The following is a 20895-nucleotide window of genomic DNA, read 5'->3' on the forward strand; positions in this document are numbered from 1 at the left end:
GTATATGAGCCTTGTCTGCCAAACAATCTCACCAAAAACTCAGTAAAACCCAATGTGCTTTGATATAAATAAACTACAAACCAAAACATTTGCTCAAAATTGTTCTATGCCCTTAACTATAGTCAACTATTGTTCAGTTGTGCCCAACTCTTCATGACCCCATGGACTAGAGCTATACATGGTGTTTTCTTGGTCATTATTCTATAATGGTTTTCCATTTCCTTCACCAGTGAATCCTTTTATCAAGTAATCAGAAGATAATTTACTTGTCCAGAATCTCAGAGCTAGGAAGGATATTAATCTGAATTTGAACTCAAGTCTTTCTGCCTCCAGGCTCAGCATTCTATTCACTGAGCCACTTGGCTGCTTCCAAGACATTCAGAGGTAAGTGACTTGCCCAAGGTAACAGAATTAGGAAGTATGTGAGCCTAAATTTGAACTCAGGTCTTCCTTACTCCTTACCCTGTGCTTTTAAACACTGAACCACAGCTTCCTGTATCAAGACATTTCTCCAAACAAAAGTTTAAAAAAATTAAAATTGATCATAAAGATAGTCTTCTCAAAAGAGAATATTTTTAAAATAAAAAGTCAGCTATAATAAAAGGCTTTCTACATTTGCCACCAGATTTTATGGTTCAGATGAAAAGGGACAATGAAAAATTAAAATTTTTCATTTTTACCCAGGTTAAAAAACATAGCATAACATTTTCCCCTTGCATACAAAAACAATTATTGATGTACTTAATTGAGCAATCCAGAGAAAAGCTTATTAGAAAGAGAAAATTCAAATGTCAGGTATAAAATATTTGATTTTAATAGAAATATCACACATTACTCAAAAATTTACACAGTTTTTACTCACAGAACTATACTTTCATCATTTCTCCAATGCTTGAATGTGTAATATATTAAAAAGTTTAGGCATTAAAAAGATCAAATGGTGTTAAATTAATGAATTCCTATACTTTTGAAGTTGAGAGCCAGTCTTAGATATACTCAATCTCAACTCTTCCTTTTAAATATCAGTAAACTGATCCTCAAAGAGGAATAGGAAAAACAGTAACCTCAGGTTCCTATATGTTTTGATATTTTAAAGGATCTATAATGGAAGATGATAATTCATCTAGTATTCTCCTCCTATTATCTTTTTGTTTATGTCTTCAAATAAATCATTCATAGAAGGACTGTTTAATGCAATGAGCATTTTCCTCTTGTTCCTTAATATTCTATGGATATCAAAGGAGTGCTCAGGTTAGCCATCTGTTATTCCTATGTATGCATCTACCCTGATTCCTTTTCTGGCTATAAATGTCTGTGATGATATATTTAATGCCATTTCATCTCTGCAAGTCATCATTGATCTTCCTAGCTATTGGTGCCATTTCCCCAAATCATCTTATATATATTTGGTATGCAGCTATATTACTACCTATTATCTCCCCATGATAGATTGTAAGTTCCTTGAGGGCAGAGACTGACTATATATTTGTCTTTGTGTGCCGTTTAGTAATACATTGTTGACTGATTTATTAGCCACATACTTCAACATTTTCCTCATAGACATTTCTAATTGGAATCTTTTAGAAATTGTGATGTTCTGTTATTTGTAGTGATATGATATCACTATGATGATATTAGCATTTAAAAAAAATAGTTGTTGACATCCAAGACTAGATTGAGATTATTTTCTTAAATACAGTATAACCCAACAGTTTCCTAAACACAATTCAATCAATTATTCTTCTATTATATGTATCTAAGATAACTTCATGAGCTACCCACCTCAAAAAAAGGCAGAATCTTAGGAACAGCCATTTTGACTCACTTGCTTTTTAAATTTCCCCAAACTCTCTCTCTCTCTCTCTCTCTCTCTCTCTCTCTCTCTCTCTCTCTCTCTCTCTCTCTCTCTCTCTCTCATCTCACTTGGGATTCTAATATATTTAAGTATAATGTAACAGAACTTTTAGCACTCTCAGCAGAACAAGTTATAAACATTTGTATTAATTATTTTAATCTAGAAAATATTTCTTTACTATTACTGGTAAGGGACTTTGGAGTGAGAGTTGGTTCTCCTACTAAGGATGTTTTTGTCAACAATGAGAATTTCATTTTTGGTTGTTTGTATTGTTTTGTTTTCTTAAAACTCTCACTCTCTGCCATAGGACAGAAGGGCACAGGTGAAGCAAATCAGGGTTAAGTCACTTGTCTGGAGTCATATGCAACTAGGAAGTTTCAGTTCAGGTTGTACTGATTCCAGATGCTACCTGAACCCAGCTCACTCTGGCTCTATCCTGCTCTATCCACTATGCTATCTACTTGTCCCTGGGTATTTGTTTTCCTAGTGAGAAACATAAAAGTCATTTTCTCTCAGTATCCATACTTTGACTGGCCTTGATTTCAATGGTGCTTTTATAATTTGTGAGCTACTAGTCTATAGAAAAGGAAAATTGTACGTGTTTTCTCCCTTATTACTCATGTTTCACTGGTTTAAAAGTGGACATCTTATTCTAGAATAAGCATGCATCTATGTAAAAGATTCCATATTCTAGATATGCCCAACAAGACTACCTCTTGAATATCTCAAAGTATCTTTCAAAAGCTTCGTTCCCCTTTCACCAAACACCTTATGCACAAAGATCAGACCTAAGGTATAGCAAATAAAAATATTTATCCAAGTAGACAACAAAACAGTATTTGGATAATATAAACAAATAAGAATATATGCCAGATTATACTCTGAGTAATGAGCATTCTCACTGAGAATGAGATATCTCAGCTCAACTGAAAGTCATAAATTTCAACTATGGAGAAATTTTCCTAAGTCTCTATCAAAGAAAGCTAAGAATAGGGACAGGATTGAGGTTGCAGTTTCTCTAAATGTCTGATTCTTCCTCAAGTCTCCCTTTCCTTACAGGAACATAACATGAATTTGGAACCATCTGTCATATTTCTCAAAACTGGAAGCCATAAGACTAGGAATTTTATTTTACCTTACTCTTGACAATTTGGCCTTTAATGAAATTTAGAAGTGCTGAATAATCAATCTCCCTAAATGGGAAGATTCTGAAACAAATGAGATTTGAGCCAAGGGTAACAGAAAGAAGGGAAAATATAGGTGCATTACTTAGGAAAGTAGCTAGTTCACTTAAATTCAAGGGTTTAGTTTTTTTGTTTTGTTTTCTTTTAGGATGAGAAATTATTTTTCTAGGTAGCAACAAAGAACCCAATAGAAAATAAAAGATGGAATATTAGAGAAAGTGAGGGAATGAACAATACATTAAATCCTAAAAGGAAATTAGAAGAAATAGTATAAAGAACTCATATAAAAGAGTTTGCCTTAAAAACAACTCCTTCTTTGAAATAGGACCAAAGGAAGAAATGATAGCTAAAGATTTAGAGGGTCTTTCAAGTGCTTCATAGGGTATAGGTAGAGGATAATAGCAGATGTACCCTATTTTCTTATGAAATATGCAAAAGTCATATTCCAGTGGAGAAATGTGTGTAATTTTGTGAGTTTGAAAAGTGATAAGAAAGTCTAAAATAGTCATTCTAGGGATTATGCTAGAGAGTCAATAAAGGAAGGATAAAATTATCTGTGTACATCATTGGGTATAACATTGGGGTTAAATAATATAAATATTTAATACAACTAATGAGTATTCCTGCATGATTTCTTCCATTGGTGTTTAATAGGGTAAGAACAGAGAAGACAGATGGTTTTTCTTAGCCCAGTTGAGGACTGACAGTTTAGGAAAGTCAAGAAACAAGGAGAAGAAAGATTCAAAGGTAAAACATAGTGTGTAAATATTATGATTACTTATATGGTGAAGATCTCTGAAAACAGAATAAGGGAGAGGGAGAAGGAGAAAGGGTAGTTTGGAATATTGGTAGGTTAGGTCTCAATGAAGACAAAGAAATTTAAAAAGAGTGAGTCAAAGAGAATGAAGAAAAAAGATATTGTTATCCAAGCTGAGGAATTTAAGGGGAAGGTTCCTCTTCTAATTATTTGTTCAAGTCTCTTTTAACAGGAAAAAAAAAAAGATGTCAGGTTGAAGCTCTGTGTATGCTTGCTCAGGGTTCTGTGCTCAATATGGCTTCCCCAGCCCCAGTCTCTTCCAACTGCCAGGTATAAATGGATTCTTGCTCTTATTCAGCTAACAGGGGTGCCACATGTAATATAGGAGCAGAATGGGGTCCCTCACACTCTCACTGGGGAACTAGAGAGAGAGGTATGAAGGAACTAGAAAAATGGAGAGAGGGTTCCCTCTCCTCCCCTTGGGTAGTATAGCACAAACTGCCTTCTAGGGGGACAGAATATTTCCTCAGAGATTAGATTGACTATGGAGGTTAAGGATTGAAAGAGAAGGTCCTATAGAATAAACCCTATATCTCCCCTCTTGATCTTGGTTTTTAAAGAAGAGCAGTACAATTCTCCTGCCCCTGGATTTCCTAATCTCCCAATTGCCCCCTTTCTCCCATTAGACTTGAGTCACTATACAGCTTGGTTTGGAGCTGATTCTCCTTCTTGGGGAGAAAGGTAAAATTCCCCCAGAAGCCTCAGCTCTCTTCATTGATATTAGGAAGTAGACCTGATCTAAAAAGGTAACTCTTTACTTTAGGGGACACACATGGCTGGGAGAATGGGGTTATTGGATATGGAAAGTGAGAAATGGGAATCCCTATGAACTAACTACTGACCTCCCCTCAGATCCTGAGGGTTCAGGCTGTTTGCCTGACCCTCTTTTGGTCAGTTGTAGGGGTTGTCCTTCCTCCTGATCTAATCTAGTTGTAAAGTGAGGTTCAAGTACAGGGTTTTGGGGGATAGAGAGGATCTTCTTTAGTAGATGGCTTTCTACAAAGTTCCAAATCTACTTTTATTGCCTTCTGCTGGAACCAGAGGAATTTGGGGTGCACTGGAAGGTGATCAATGTCCAGAGAAGCTCTCTGTCTCAAAGGCTTCTTCTCAAACCATCCACTCCAGGAGGGCTCCCATGAAAAAGTGAAGTAACTTTTTGAGAACTCATCTGTTCTTTTCTGGAATGTTTGATCTTCCTTGCCCTTCCTCTGTTTGGGTTGTTCCTTGGTCATGCTGGACCTAATTTCCTCTCTTACAGAAGTAGAAGAGTTGCAGATGATAGTGAGTCCCAGAGTATAATTATCCCTGTTTGCAAGGTGTCAATGTGAAGAGAAAGTCATAAGAATTGATAAAGATAATGGAAGAAAGTTTCAGATGACATCAGTGTGAATAATGAAAGCAAAGTCAAGAATGGCAAAAAAAAAAAGATTTTGAAACAAAAACTGATTTTTTTTAAAAAAGTAGATAGAGAAATGTGGGGGATTGTGAATGACAACAAAAAGGGTCCATGCTGGGTGATAAAAATGAATGGAATGGATCCAAAGAATTAAAATTGATTAGTAACAAAAGCAGACAAAGGATATGTAAACAGCACTGAATATACAAAAGAATGGCAATTCTTTACAGATAAGTCTGTTATAGAGTAATAAAAAAGGCAAACACTGGAGATAATGGATAAGGATGAGTGTCTTTAGAAGAGAGCTAAGCCTCAGTGGACTACAAAATAGTGACATGAATATGAGGTGAAGAGATTCAGTATAAGACAATTGTCAAGATTAGGAGAATAGTAGGAGAGTAGATCTAGAGGACACAGTAAAAGAGAAGTTATAGAACACAGTTTGAGAGAGGTAGGAATGTGACTGGGGCAAAAGACATTCCACTCCCACAACTTCATATCACTTGAATTTCTGAAGCAAGAAATGAGATAATTACATTGGAAAAGAGAAATACTAGTTTATTGGCTTTCTCAGTTGATCCCAGCACTCAATCAATCCAGTTCAATCAATCAATAATCAATAAGCATCTTTAAACACTTGCTCTAGGCCAGGAACTATTCAGGGTATTGGGGATAGAAAATCAAAGGAGCAAAACACTTTCTACTCTCAAGGCAACAGCATTTTATAACAATATAAGAATGTATCTTTCTATATAATCATAATTAGAATAATATTTATATAATATTTTGTGACAGAACTGTGCTAAATACTACAATCATGTCATCTGTTTATTACAACAAATCTGGGAGGGAGGTAGTCACTATTATTATCTCCCTTTTATATTTAAGAAAACTGAGGGAAACAGAGGTTAAATGAGTTTTTCAGGGTCATACAACTGGTAAGCATCTTCAGCTGGATGTGAACTCAGATCTTCCTGACTCCAACCTCAGCTCTCTGTTCACTGTGTCACCTCTTTCCTCTCTGTCTCTCTCTGTCTCTGTCTATGTCTCTCTTTGTCTCTGTCTCTCTGTGTGTCTTTCCCCTTCCCCCCTCTCTCATCTATGTATCTTCTATTGATCTATCTAATCTATTTATCTGTCTATACATCATTAGTATAGGGAAGGTAGCTGAAAAGATAACGGATAACATACATCTTCAGTTTGTTCCTCCATAAAATGAAAGGCATATAAAGTGACTTTTAAGTTCCATTTCAGCTTTGTGACATGGAAATCACTTTAAAAGTCTTTTAAAGTGATTTCCTTGTCACAGTTTTAAAACATATATATGCATGTATGTGTGCATGTATGTATAAACTGAACTTAATATTCAAATAAACTTGGGAAAATTTTAATGACCATATACAAAGTTCATGTTATCTATCAAGTTGTTATAATATACTTACTAACCAACTGCATGAAATATTAACATGTACAAGAAAAGCTACCTTAATTTAAAATATTATTCATATTTCTGTATATGTTACTTTGAAACTGTACTGAGCCTGCAAACTTATTGATTGATTAGGCAATTTGGTATCTCAGTAACACTCTTTGACTTGGAGTCAGAAATAAAGTGATCACTCACCTATCATGGGAATTACATTCCAGAGACTCTGACCATAGGTGAAAAACCTTGAAGTAGCTAGAGAGTAAACAGACCTATGCTACAATCAGTACCCAAGACACAGAACACAGTGGTCTCTATCCTGAAAGGTTGGTCTCCTTTCATTCCATCAGCCAACAGTGTGTCATGTACAATCTCATGTTGGCAAATGTGGGTTTTTAAATTAATAATCAATAACTAAATATTATATTTTATAAAGTTTTATTAATAATAACTAAAACAAAAGAGCTGCCTGACTTCAGCCAGGTTGCAGATTTAAGAGAATAAGAGGGAGGAGTTAGAGCCACTTAAATACAATCACACCAAAGGTAGGGACTCAGGAAAAGGGAATTTTGGGAAATACTAAGGAATGTCTGGGGGATGAAGTCCAAAGGCTCAAAATCTCCATATATACACAAACTTGCACAAGCAGTAGTGGTGTACTGCATTCCCATTTTGTACAGTATGGTATTCATCCTCAAAATCCTGCACTATAGTGAAAACTCTGTGATACAGAATTAGATTTTCTTTTTTTTAAACCCCAATACAGTGAAGCCTTAATAAGTGAACTGTGATATAGAGAGGGACAATTGTACCCGAGTTCAAATTCTACTTCAGATATTATGGGCAAGACACCTAACTCGCTTTAAACTTTTTTCTCAGTTGTAAAGATAGGGATAATAATAGCATCATAGAGTTTTTATGAAGAAAATAAAAATGAAAGAGTATATAGACAGAAATTTACAAATCTTAAATCATTCTATAGATGATAAATATTGAGATGGATACTCATTCCAAGGGGATTACTCATAACCCTTTCCACACTATTGTGTTCTGTATAAAACATCCAAATCTTACAAAAGATGTCTCAGTATGTCCAGGCGACATGCAAAGTTACTCCCTTTAGATATTTTTACATTGCCTGAACACTAACAGAACATTTCAGCTCTTGGCAGCTAGATGATATGAAACAGAGATGAAATCAATTAAACTGGAGTTTCTACATTTTTTTTAACCCTTACCTTCCGACAGAATCAAAACTGTGTATTGGTTCTAAGAAGAGTGATAAGGGCTAGGCAATGGGGATCAAGTGACTTCACCATGGTCACACAGCTAGGAAGTATCTGAGGGCAGATTTGAACTTAGGACCTACCATCTCTGGGCCTGGCTCTCAATCCACTGAGCTACCCAGCTGCTCCTGAGTTTCTCGATGTTTAATGAATTTGGAGATTGTTCCCACCATTTTGAGTAGAGTTCCTATGAAGAATATAGAAGAACTGTGGTTCTAGTTGAAAGAAAATAAGGCAAAAAAATGTCAAAAGATGACAAGAATAAATCATAGGACATTGTTGGTGAGGCACTATGCTGTAGACAAAAAAAAATGGGGGATGTTTACACTATTGTTAATATCATTAAAAAAAAAATCTTTGGTATAGCTTTTAAGGCTTTCCAAAACCTAATTCCAGCCAACCTTTGTAGTAGTACTTCATATAACTGTTCCTCACAAAAAGTTTGATTCCAAGCAAATTATATTCCAACCTTTTCCCCAAAGTTTGATGTCCCATTTTCCCCCTCCATGTACTTACATAAGGTGTTACTTGTGCTTCACCATTCACTGGTTCCTTACATCTATCTCCTAAATTTTCATCTTTTTTTTAAGATTTAGGTCAGGCATGAACTCCCTTTTGAAGAACAACTTGACTATTCTTCTCCACCATCCCTTAAAACCCCAACCCCATATGTCACTTTTCCTTTACTTTTTTCATACTTTCATGTGTATACTGTTTTTACAGAATGTAAGCTCCATCAGGAAAGGAATATTCATTTCTGTCTTTGCGTGTCCAGTTCCTTTGTACGTGCCGCACTAAGTAGATTTTTATAAAATATAAATTTAATTAAATCATTCTTTTACTAGCAATGTAATAACTGGAAAGTCACTTATCTCTGAAATTCAGTTTTTTTATCTCTCAAGAGGGGATTATAATAAACTGCCAACCTTCCAGTATTCTTGCAATGAAAATACCATTAACTATGACTGTGATCTGCTGATGTCAACAATTAATGAGGACAAAAATAACCTTTAAAAACCTTCAACCATTTAGCTGCTGACTACACAAATCATTGTGATTCTTCAATATTGCATTGGCTTTCTATGACATGCATGGGATTTTAGGCAACAAAACTGAATACTAGCATCCAGGACAATAGTTTTATTGTATTCACTTCTTTTTAGGCTACATTTGTTATGTTATAGCTAAAACACAGCAGTTTTAGAGGATAGTTGAAAAGCCTGACATGAACAACCAGTATGATTGTTTAAGAAATATGATATGCAAATAAAAGGAATATATGACCTAAAGGAATTGAAGAGATTTAGGTCTGAAAAGAGAAGAGAGTAGCTGTTTTTAAAAAATAATAACTGGCATTTTATGGGATCCATATATGATAATTAAATTTAACTCTCCGCTGATTGTGAAGATTAAAATTGTAACCTCTGACTGTTTTCAGATTTAATCATCAAAAATATAAACACCCTACTTAAAAGTTGAGTATGTCTATCTGCCCATTTTTAGATCTAATCACCAAAAGTGTAAACATCCCACTTAATCATTAAGTGGGAGGTCTGTGACCCACATGTGCAATAGTGGGTGACAAATTAGAATCAAATTAGCTGTCCCTGGGCAGTGTTAAAGCAATGCTTCAACTGTGATTGGTAGACATAAAATTAGGGGAAGACACAGGAAATGACACAAAAGAAGCATCTTTAAAAGGAACTAACACTTCCGTGAGGGACAGTTCTTCATTCTTTGGAAGTAGAGGCTTGACCCGAGATCCTGTTCCTGATGAAGTTGTTCTAAAATCTCTTCCTTTGAACTGACACATGGTGAGTGAAAAACTGACCTTAACTGTTGGATTTTTTGAAAAAAAAAAACAAACAAACAAACCTAACCTCAGGAGAGACTTAACTCTTAAGAGACACTTAGATATATTACCTTATGCTTTCTCTAATTTTTTACTTCACTCTTTTTACATTTTGTAAATTAATTGTAAATAAATCCCTTTGGAATAAATTAAATTTCTGGTGACCACACTCTTAAATAATCCAGTCCAACCATTTTAAAATAATCTTTTTTTCCCCCTTATACATACATAGAACAAAAATTATAGAACATGAATTCTTACCTTTTTGTGTTCCATGGACCCCTTTGGGTATCTGTTGAAACCTATTGGCCTCCTCTGAGAATAATCAATATTAATAAATAAACTAAAATATATAGGGGTAGATAGCCAATAAATTATACTGAAATACATTTCATCATATATATTTCATTTGCATATTTTATCTTATTTTATTCTGCTAGCAGTCCTGAGATAAATGTCACATTTATTGTTATGCCCATTTTGTAGATGAGGAAACTAAGATTTAGAATGGTTAAATGATTTGACAGCAGTCACACAGTGAAAGCCTAGTGGAGGAAAGATTCAGACTCCTAAGTCCAACTAGAGTGTGGTTTTTCCACCTTCCATGTAATTAATTATTTGAAGATAATGGCATGTTTAAGAGTAAATAGTTCTCTTGTGCTTATTTTTAAAAAGTAGGTCTAAGAGCTTTCGAGAAATAATGAAAGAGATGAAGACATCAGTTCCATATGAGGAAGTATTTTTCTCCTACAGCTGTCCAAAAATCAAATAAGTATACTTAGGCAATAGTGAGTCCTTGATGGCCACATGTGAATAATATTATAGAGAAGAGCTAACTGTATCAGAGGTTATGCTTTATATTTAAATCTACTTCCAATTTTCACAACCTATGTTTCTATAAGAAGTGAAGAAAACTTTCACAAAGCCAGTTAAGCTCTAAATACATCAGGATTATGTATTTTTTAGGACCTATACTTGCCTCTAAGAGTGGGGAAATGGGTTTAACTTTGCTTCTGGTTTTAGGAAGGGTAAGCATTTCCCCAGAGAGTATGATTTGAGAAGCCCTGAAAAGTAATTATTAATTATACTTCCTCCATGATTCCTAAAATTCTTTTCCCCCATTATTCTCAAAAAATATTCTTCCTCCTATCTTAAAATTCATTAAAAGAAGGAAAGGAACACAATTTTCCTGTAACAAATATACATAGACAAATAAAAAATTCCTTAAATGGCTGTAACTAATAGTTGTATACATTTTGAAATATTGTTTTACACATAATTTCTTCCATACTACTGTAAAATTTTCCCAAAAGTTCTTATCAAATATCAAGTCCTTATCCCAATTGCTGTATTTTTTTGTGTTTATTGATCAGCATAGTTCTAGATACATTTGCTTTTGTATGTTGTATGCCTAATTTGTTCCAATGATTAATTTATATTTTAATAGCTACTAGATTGTTTGATAATTACTGCTGTGTAGTATAGTTTGAAATTTGGCATTGCTAGACACCCTTTTAACTGTTTCTTTTTTATAATTTCTATTATGAATTACTATTCTTCCATTTGAATTTCATTTCAGGTTCTTTAAGGTAATTCTTTGGCAATTTGATATAGCATTGAATATGTAAATTTATTTAGAATAATATAATTTTTATTATATTTTCCAAACTAATCAAGGGAAATTATTTTTTCTAATTATTAATTTTTCTAATTATTATGATCCTTTTTTCCCTTAAACATTATTTAAACCTAATGCAAGTGCTTATTGAAATAGAGAAATGTGAACTGAGAGAGAACTATTACTTGTTGAAATAGAGAAAGTAAACTGACTGAAACTGGTACTTGTTGAAATAGAGAGGTAAAGGTAAACTGAGGAGAACTATTACTGATTGAAATAGAGAAGGTAAACTGAGGGGAAACTGTTTCTTCTTACAATGACTGATGTTCTCTGGATTTGACTAGAAAGGCTGCTATAGGGACCTGAGGCTGCTTATTTGTAATGGAGGTAGAAGAGAGAAATGCTGAGGGATGTCACACAGGGATACTGGTACACAAGGGACTGCTCTGGGGTTTATTCTGGGGTCTGCCTATTGATCCCTACTGATGGCTGATGGATCAATATATTTCCTAATCTCCTTCCTCCCTCACTCCCTCCCTTAACCAGCCCTCTCCACCCAGTTCTTCTTGAAGCCTTTGGCTCCTTCCCTCCCCACTTGAGTAAACTATAAAGATATTCTTTTCCTTTCCCTTTTCAAGTCAAGGGGTTTATTGGGATAACAGGATGGGAAACTGAGGTAAGAGGGATGAGGAAGTCCTTAATATAAATGAAGGATTGAGAAAGTAGTCCAGTCACAAACTGTGACTCTTAGACAGTTAGGGAGATGGAGTACAGCAGCCTTTTCAAAATCTTCTTTTTTCTTCTTCACAAAATTAACCTGGTTTGTCTTATTTCTCAACTTCAACCCCAGAGAGAAAAACAAAGTTCAAAGTCTCTAAGTTTCTCCTGGATAGCTCAACTCTCAAAAAGACCACCAACTCAAAAGCCAAGTTCTTTTTCTTCCTCTTATCAGCTTCAACTACCTAGAGTCAGAGAGAAAGAGACAAAGTCCAAAAGCCAAGTTTCTCTTCTCAGTGTGACCAGCAAACCCCCAACTGCCACTCCTGGGAACATTCCATTGGGATTGACAGCTAGAGTTAGGTCTCCAGCCTTGGTTTTTGCAAGGTCTCTCTCTCCCCATGCCTCTACTACAATATGTAAATTCTGGTGAATATCTGGAAAGTAGAATCCCAAGTATCTTATGTATTTTGTGCTAAATTTTTGAGTTTTTAAATTTTTTTATTTTATATTTTATAATTATATGTAATAAAAATATTCAACATAGATTTCTAGATTTATAAGATCCAATGAATTTCCCTCCTTTCCTTCCCTCCTCTTCTTGGAGATAGTATACAATATCATCGGGGCCATACATGTATTATGATGAAAAATACACTTCAATATTATTCATTGCTATAAGAGTACACTCAAAAAAAATCAAAACCCCAAAATAAAACCATAAATAAACTGATGTGAAAGTTAGTATACTTTGATTTTCATCTATCTGATGCCAGTAGTACTTTCTCTGGAAATGAATAACAATCTCTCCCATTTAGTTCTTCAAAATTGTCCTAGACCATCACATTTCTGACAGTAGCCAGGTTTTCACAGTTCATAGTTGTACAATCACTCTATAGTGATTTCAATAGTGTATTTCTCAGAGACTTCTGGGGGTAGAATCAAGATGGTAGAAGAAAGCAAAAAAGGTCAGAGTTACCATGAGAATCCTCTCCAACAAATATTAAAATATCACCACAAAATGAATACAGGAGTGAAAGAATCCACAAGGAGATAGAGTGAAACAACTTTCAAGAAAAGAAAAACACAATAGGTATATTGATAACATCTAGGGAGCTTGGGGTAAGAGTGAAGCACAGTCAGCAGGAGGTTAATTCAAGGAGTGAAGAGCAAATCAAAAGCAAGCCATACACCCTCTACCCCACATTTGCTATTCTAAGTTTGGGAACCAAATCCAAACTGACATTGAGACCCTGAGGTTTCTGAGGACCCTGAGACCCGCCTGGGCAAAACAGAGGTCTAACCAACCCATTCCCCTTCAAATTCTAAACCTGTGGTGAAGTTCAGAATCACAACCCAGGGCAGTCTGTACTAAAGTGGGCTTCTGTGTTGGCCCAGAGCAAAGTAAGGAGTACCAGTCTAGGCCTATTGTGGGAACATAGATCCCAGTTTGGAGTAGTTGGTAGACCTAATGAAGGTTTGGATATTTTTGCCAAAAATTTAGGGGACTCCAGGACAGGGAAATGAACTGTGTGCATGATTAGATGAAGTACACAGTGAGATTAAAAACTTACACCTAAGCCTGAGGCTAGAATTTGAGCATCCCCTGACCTGATCAATCTCAGAGTAAGACTAAAAGCTAATGCTAAAGCCTGAGGCAAGTCTTTAAGGAATCAGCATCTCAAGGGATAATTGAGTCAGCAGTGGGAGGAGCTCTCAACCTTAGGCCCATCATACAATCTTATAAGAACTGAAACTGGAAGAAACCCAGAAAAAATGCTAAGGGTAGCTTCAAGGAAGGACTGAAGTTTAAGAGAGTACCCTAACCACCCAAAAAAAGTGAAAGCGAAGAAAACACATGCAAAGTACAAAAGAAAAATATGGATTGGATATAGATTCTGGAAGAGCACAAAAAAACTTCAAAAACCATTTAAGAGAGGCAGAGGAAAAGTGGGAAAGAGAAATGAAAACAATGCAAGAGGAAATGGGCCAAATAAAAAAAGGAGAACCAAAAACTGACAGAGGGAAATCAAGTCTTAAAAATCAGAATTGAGCACATAGAAACTAATAATTTCTTCTGAAATCAAGAAACAATAAAACAATTCAAAAGAAGAAAAGATGAAGTTTCTTATTAGAAAAAAAAACTGACATGAAAAATAGATCCAAGAGAGACAATTTAAAAATTATTGGACTACCTGAAAGCCATTATTAAAAAATCTTGTACATCATAATATAAGAAAATAACAAAGAAAATACCCCAGGTATCCTCAAACAAGAAAATAAAATTGAAATTTAACAAATTTACAGATCACCTCCAGAAAGAAATCTTCAAGTGTCAACTTCCAAGAATATAACAGCTGAATTCAAGAGCCCTCAAGCCAAGGAGAAAATACTAAAAACAGCCAAAAAGAAACAATTCAAATACCATGAGCTATAATCAGGATCACACAGTACCTAGCTGCTCCTACATTAAAGTATTGAAAAGCATGGACTATGATATTCAGGAAGGCAAAAGTTCTAGGCTCACAACCCAGAGTCATATATCTAGCAAAACTGAATACATTCTTTAAGGGAAAAAATGAATATTCAACAAGATAGATGATTTCCAAGCATTCCCAAGGAATAAGTCAGACCTAAATAAAAAATTTGAAGCCCAAACACAAGACCCAAGAGAAACCTAAAAAGGTAAATAAGAAAGAGAAAATTTAAGGAACTCATTAGGGTCAAATTGTTTGCATTTCTACATGGAAAGAGGATATCTGTAATTCTCAAAATTTACTCTTCTCAAAATTCTCAAAAATTACTTTTAGTAGTAGAGCAAATAGAAGGCATATAATTAGAAAGAGGGTGGGAAAGTAAGCTGATTATGATGATATGATGTATATGATGATGTATGACAATATGATGTGTATTTAAATGTGATTATATGAAATGATATATATGGATGATATTGTATGCATGTATATGATGTGATATGTAAAAAAATCAATGAGTAAAAAAGAGAATTGCACTGAGAAACAAGGGAAGGGAGAGATAGAATGGGGTAAATTATATAACATAAAGAAGCGTGAAAAATAATTATGGGGAAGGGACAATTATGATGGTGATATGCAATACTTAAAATTTACCCTCACTGTATATGGCTTAGAGAGGGAAAAAACAAAACAAAACATATATATATATATATATATATATTCCTTGGGTATAGAATTCTATCTTACCCTACAGAGAAGTAGAAGGGGAATAAGACAAGGGAAGGGATAGATAATTGGAGGGAGGGGAACTGAGGCAGTGATAAAAAGCAAAACACTGGTGAAGAGAATGGAGTGAAAGGGAATAGAGCAGGATCAAAAGGGTAAAATTAATGAAGGGCAATTCACAGTTAGTAGTCATATCTCTGAATGTGAATAATGCATGTAAAATCCAGTAGAATTGCTTGTTGGCTCTGGAAGAGGAGAAGGAAAAAGGGGAGGAAAAAAACATGAATTGTAACCATAAAAAAAGACTTAAATTTTTTAAAAGTGTATTTCCTTATTTCCTCCATAATTAATTTTATTTGTATTACATAGAAATATTGATCCTTGACATGACTTTATTTTGTTACAAATTTAAGTTTTTTATTCTTTTGACTCATTTTAATTGACTCACTAGAGTTCTTTAAGTACACTATAATAGAATCTACCACTAGTAATAAGCTTCTTTCTCCTTAACCTGTGGTTATTCCTTCATCATAATTTTTCTCATGTTATTGCCATAGGTAGTATATTTTGTAATATGTAACAGAGAAGCAGTAAAAATAGACAACTTTGTTTCACTCTTGAACTTATAGGAAATTATTCTAGTTTAAATCTCTCAGAAGTAAAGATAGCTCTTATATACATACATGCATGCCCACACTAACATATGCAATTTTATTTTATTTATTTTATTTGCATTTAGAATATTTTTCCATGGTGACATGATTCATGATTCCCTCAACCCTGCTTTCTCCTCCCCCTCCCAAAGACAACAAGTAGTTCCACTGGGTTAGACATGTGTCATTGTTCAAAACCCATTTCCATGTAATTCATATTTGTAGTAGAGCGATTCTTTAACATTAAAACCCTAATCACATCCCTATTGCATGACATGGTCAATCATATATTTTTCTAATGCCTTTCTGGTTCCACAGTTCTTTGTCTGGATGTGGATAGTGTTCTTTCTCATAAGTTCCTCTGGATTGTCCTGGGTCACTGCATTGCTAGTGGTAGAAAAGTTCATTACATTCGATTGTACTACAGTGTGTCAGTCTCTGTGTACAATGTTCTCCTGGTTCTGCTCCTTTCACTCTGCATCAATTCCTGGAGGTCATTCCAGTTCACATTCTTTCAGCACAGTAATATTCCATCACCAATATGTACCACAATTTATTGAGCCATTCTCCAATCAATGAAAACTATCTCCTTTTCCAATTTTTTACCACCACAAAAAGCGAGACTATGAATATTTTTGTACAAGTCTTTTTCCTTATTATCTATTTGGGGTACAAACTTAGCAGTGATGTGACTACATCAAAGGGTGGGCAGTCATTTAAAGCCCTTTGTGCATAGTTCCAAATTGCCCTCCAGAATGGTTAGACCAATTCACAACGGCACCAGTGGTATATTAGTATCCCAATTTTGCCACATCTCCGCCAACTCCATCACTTTCTTTTGCTCTCATATTGGCCAAAATTTTAGGTGTGAGGTGGTACCTCAGAGTTGTTTTAATTTGCATTTCTCTAATCAAGAGGGACTTAGAACACTTTTTCATGTGCTTATTGACAGTTTTTATTTCATTCTGTGAAAACTGCCTATTCACGTCCCTTGACCATTTTATTGGGAAATGGGTTGATTTTTTTTTTTTGGTAGATTTGACTTAGTTCCTTATATATTCAGGAAATTAAACATTTGCCAGAGGATTTTGTTATAAAAATGTTCTCCCAGTTTGTTGTTTTCCTTCTAATTTTGGTCACCTTGGTTTTGTTTGTACAAAACCTTTTTAATTTGATATAACCAAAGTCTTTCATTTTACTTTGTGTATGTTTTGTTGCTTTTGCTGTCCCCTTCTGTGTCTGCACCTTGCTCTTCTTCTCCATAAAAAGTATTTAGAGTCAGATGCTTTTTTGATTGTTTGCTCTTTTTTCCTATTAAATTATAGGTAGACTGTTTTCTGGGAAATTGGGGTACCCTCTTAAACTTCAGTCCTTCCTTGATGTTATTTTTGGCTTATTTTCTGGATTGTTACCAGTTTATCTAATGGTCTGAAGGCTGAGAGATCTAAGAGTCCCCTCTTCCCCTGATGATTCAATTGACCCTTGAGATGCTGATAGCTTAAAGTTTTTCATCATACTTGGGTATAGACTTTTGACCTCAGTCTGAACTTGATCAGGTCAGGTATTGATCAGATTCTAGCCCCAGGCCTAGGTTCATGTTTTTGGTCTCAATGTGTTCTTGTTTCGGCACCCCCTTGTTTGCCCTGTCTTGGAGCTCCATCCCTAGTTTGGGGCAAAGAGATCCTGGGGAGGCTTCACCTGAGAATTGTGTCCTTATCCCAAACTGTGGATTATGTCCTCCCCCCAAGCTCTCACTGGGATTCCTGGCTTTGCTCTGGGCCCACTTGGATTGGTCCCCTTCAGCCCAGATTGCCTTGGGCTGGGACTCCAGACTTCATCACAGGTTTGCAGTTTTAAGGGGTGTTTGTTGGCATGGACCACTAATTGCCCAGCAGGCTCTTAGGGTTTGATTTAGCTGAGGCTTAAGTTCAGGAACCTGTGAGAGTAGATGTGTGGGGTGGTGGGGATGTAGCTTGCTCTTGGCTTGGTCTTCATTCACTGCTATGCCTCCTGCTATCTCTCATCCCCTCTCACCTCAATTCCCCAGATGGTCTCTGCCTACCTTTTGGGGTTTTCTTTTTTTGGAAGGTTGTTTCCCTCTGTCTCCGTTATTTTGTTCACTCTGGCATTTGTTTTGTGGTGATATTTTACTCTTGTTCAGAGAGGATTTTCATGGTGAAACAGTGTGCTGCTGTCCTAGTTACTCCTCCCTCTTGGCTCCACCTCTGGAAAACCACACATGCTAATTTTAAAAAATATTCATTTATTCCCATCATCTAGGACTTTAAGGAATTATTGTTTGAATTTGATAGCAGCTTTTTATTTGTTGATTGATATAATTATTTAATTCTGGTTAATTTAATTATTAATAAAATTCTTTAAAGATTTCTTGATATTAAATTAACCTTTCTTTGCTGATATGAATGTAATTAGGTCATAGTATATGATCTTCATGATATGTTGTTTTAGCCTCTATGCTAACAGCTTATTTAAGATTTTTGCATCTATATCCATTAGAGCTTTTTATGTGTAATATCATTTTTCGCTTTTGATTATCCCTGATTTGTCGATCAAAGTATCTCTGTTTTGGTAGGATTCATTATTCTGCCATTTTCTACAGTCAATTTATATGATATTAAGATTGATTATTTGGATGTTTGAAAGTTCATCAGTAGCTAGAGGTTTTTTTAGAAGTTCATTAATGGTTTATTTAATTAATTTATCTAATTTATTTCCTTCTGATACTCAGTTATTTTAATTTTTCTATTTCTTATGCTGTCATTTATATGCTTTAGTTTTTGTACATATCAATTTATTTTAATCAAGTTGTCTTTCTCTTGACATATATTAGGCAAAATGTTTATTGTAATACACTTTATTTTTTCATCATTTTTGTGAAATATTTTCATTGATGATACTAATCATTTTGCTATTCCCTTTGTTCTTTTTGATCAAATTAGCTAACACTTTACTTATTTTAAAAACTTCCTACTTTCCTAATTCAATATTTGTTTTCAATTTTATTTATTCTTTAATTTCTAATTTAAAAATTTTTATTTTGCTGCACTTTTTAAATGTTTTGTTTTTCTAGTATTGTTAGTTAAATTCCTTTTTTCATTAATGTTCTTCTGAATAATTTTTTCAATAATAGGAGTTCAGAGACATAATTTTCCCCCTAATGACTGTGTTTATACATTCCCCAAAATTTGGAATGTTAACTTAATTTTATTATTTTCTTTATTGAAATTATCCTTTCTCTGATTTTGTTTTTGACCCTCAAATTCTATAGGAGTATGTTATTTCATTTCCTATTGAATTTTAAGTTTCTTTTTCAAGAATTCTATTTTTTACTGTATCTTAATTTCATTATTATTACTGGATCTCAGCTATGTATTGCTATTAAAGCATGTTGTTAAAATGAAAGTTACCAAATAAGATTGATAAATTAAAGTTCTAGGAGCCATTAATTCTTCATCCTGAACTGAATTATATGCTCACTTTCAATGCCTAGCAAAATCTGTGATACAGGCACTAAACAACTAAGATTTCTTTTGAGATCAGAAAGTTAGGTGGAATAGAAGAAGAAAGAGTCTTTGCTACTAGGCTAGATGAAAACCATAGTGGAGAACGTCAGAGGCAGTAGGAAAATCATGTGATATAGAAGAAAGTCTCCTAAATCTAGGTTCACTTATGGATCTAAGTATGAGTCCTAGCTTCATCAGACACAAGTCGGGTGATTTATAAGTCTAATATGTAATTTTTTCTGAGCCTTAGTTTTCTCATCTCTAAAATAAAGAGTTATAGTCTTTACTATCTGTCACACAAGATTGTTGTGAGGTAAGTAATTTATAAAACAAGTAATGCTATGGAGATGAGATAAGCATTATTATAAGATGTGCCCAGGGTGGAGAATTTGATGAAAAAATAGTGAGTGAAAGACAAATGTTGCCTAAGAACTTATGAACAGGAACTAAATCTGTAATTTCATTGGTATAGGGAATAAGCTCTTAAACAAGGTGTGTTAGCTAGCATCTTCTCTGCAACTTATAGTCTTAGGGAGTGGCCTAGAGCAGTACTTTCAAATCCTAAGAATGAATCTCTGAAGGTTACATATTGTCTTGTTTTTTGTGTTTAGTCATTTTTTACTTGGGTCTAAATAACTCATCATGACCCCTTTTGGGGTTTTTCTGGCAAAGATACTAGAGTAGTGTTTAATTCTCCTCTCTCAGTCATTTTACAGAGGAGGAAACTGACACAAACTGGGTTAAGTGACTTGCCCAGGGTCACACAGTTAAGCGTCTGAGGTCAGATTTGAAGTAACAGTTCTAAAATGCAAAGTTTAAATTCTTTGGAGAGTAATTTTAGAATAAGGAACATGTTATCTCTCGAAATCCAGAAAGTGAACTGTTTGGAGAAGGCACCATGAAGATGCTTGCACAGATGACACACTGCACCAGAAGATCCAGAGTGAACTTTGGGATATGGTGATTTGAACTGTGTAGGGTTCAATGCATTTTTTTTGGATGTATACTCTTATGCCAAAGGGTACTGCCTCCAACTGGCTTTTTCTCAATGTGCCTAGCAATTATGGGTTTGTTTTTTTCCCTATTATCCCCAAATTACTATAATTTAAAAGTTGATTATGTTAAATGATCAAATTGGGGAGACTAGTCCCCCAAAAACTGATCATCAGGGGGTAATATATAATTGAAATTCTGTTACCCTAAAAAAAGGACTACATTTCCTGGGATCTCACTGACTTCTTGTCATTATGTACTTCTTGTAGACAGGGAATAAATTGAGTGGACGGTTCTACTTTCTTTTTTTTTTTTGGCTTGATGTCACAAGTATGGTAGTGATAAGCACAGGGGTTTTGAACAGGCTAATTAGC

This window comes from Monodelphis domestica, chromosome 1, assembly GCF_027887165.1.
Source record: "Monodelphis domestica isolate mMonDom1 chromosome 1, mMonDom1.pri, whole genome shotgun sequence".
Lineage (NCBI taxonomy): Eukaryota > Metazoa > Chordata > Mammalia > Didelphimorphia > Didelphidae > Monodelphis > Monodelphis domestica.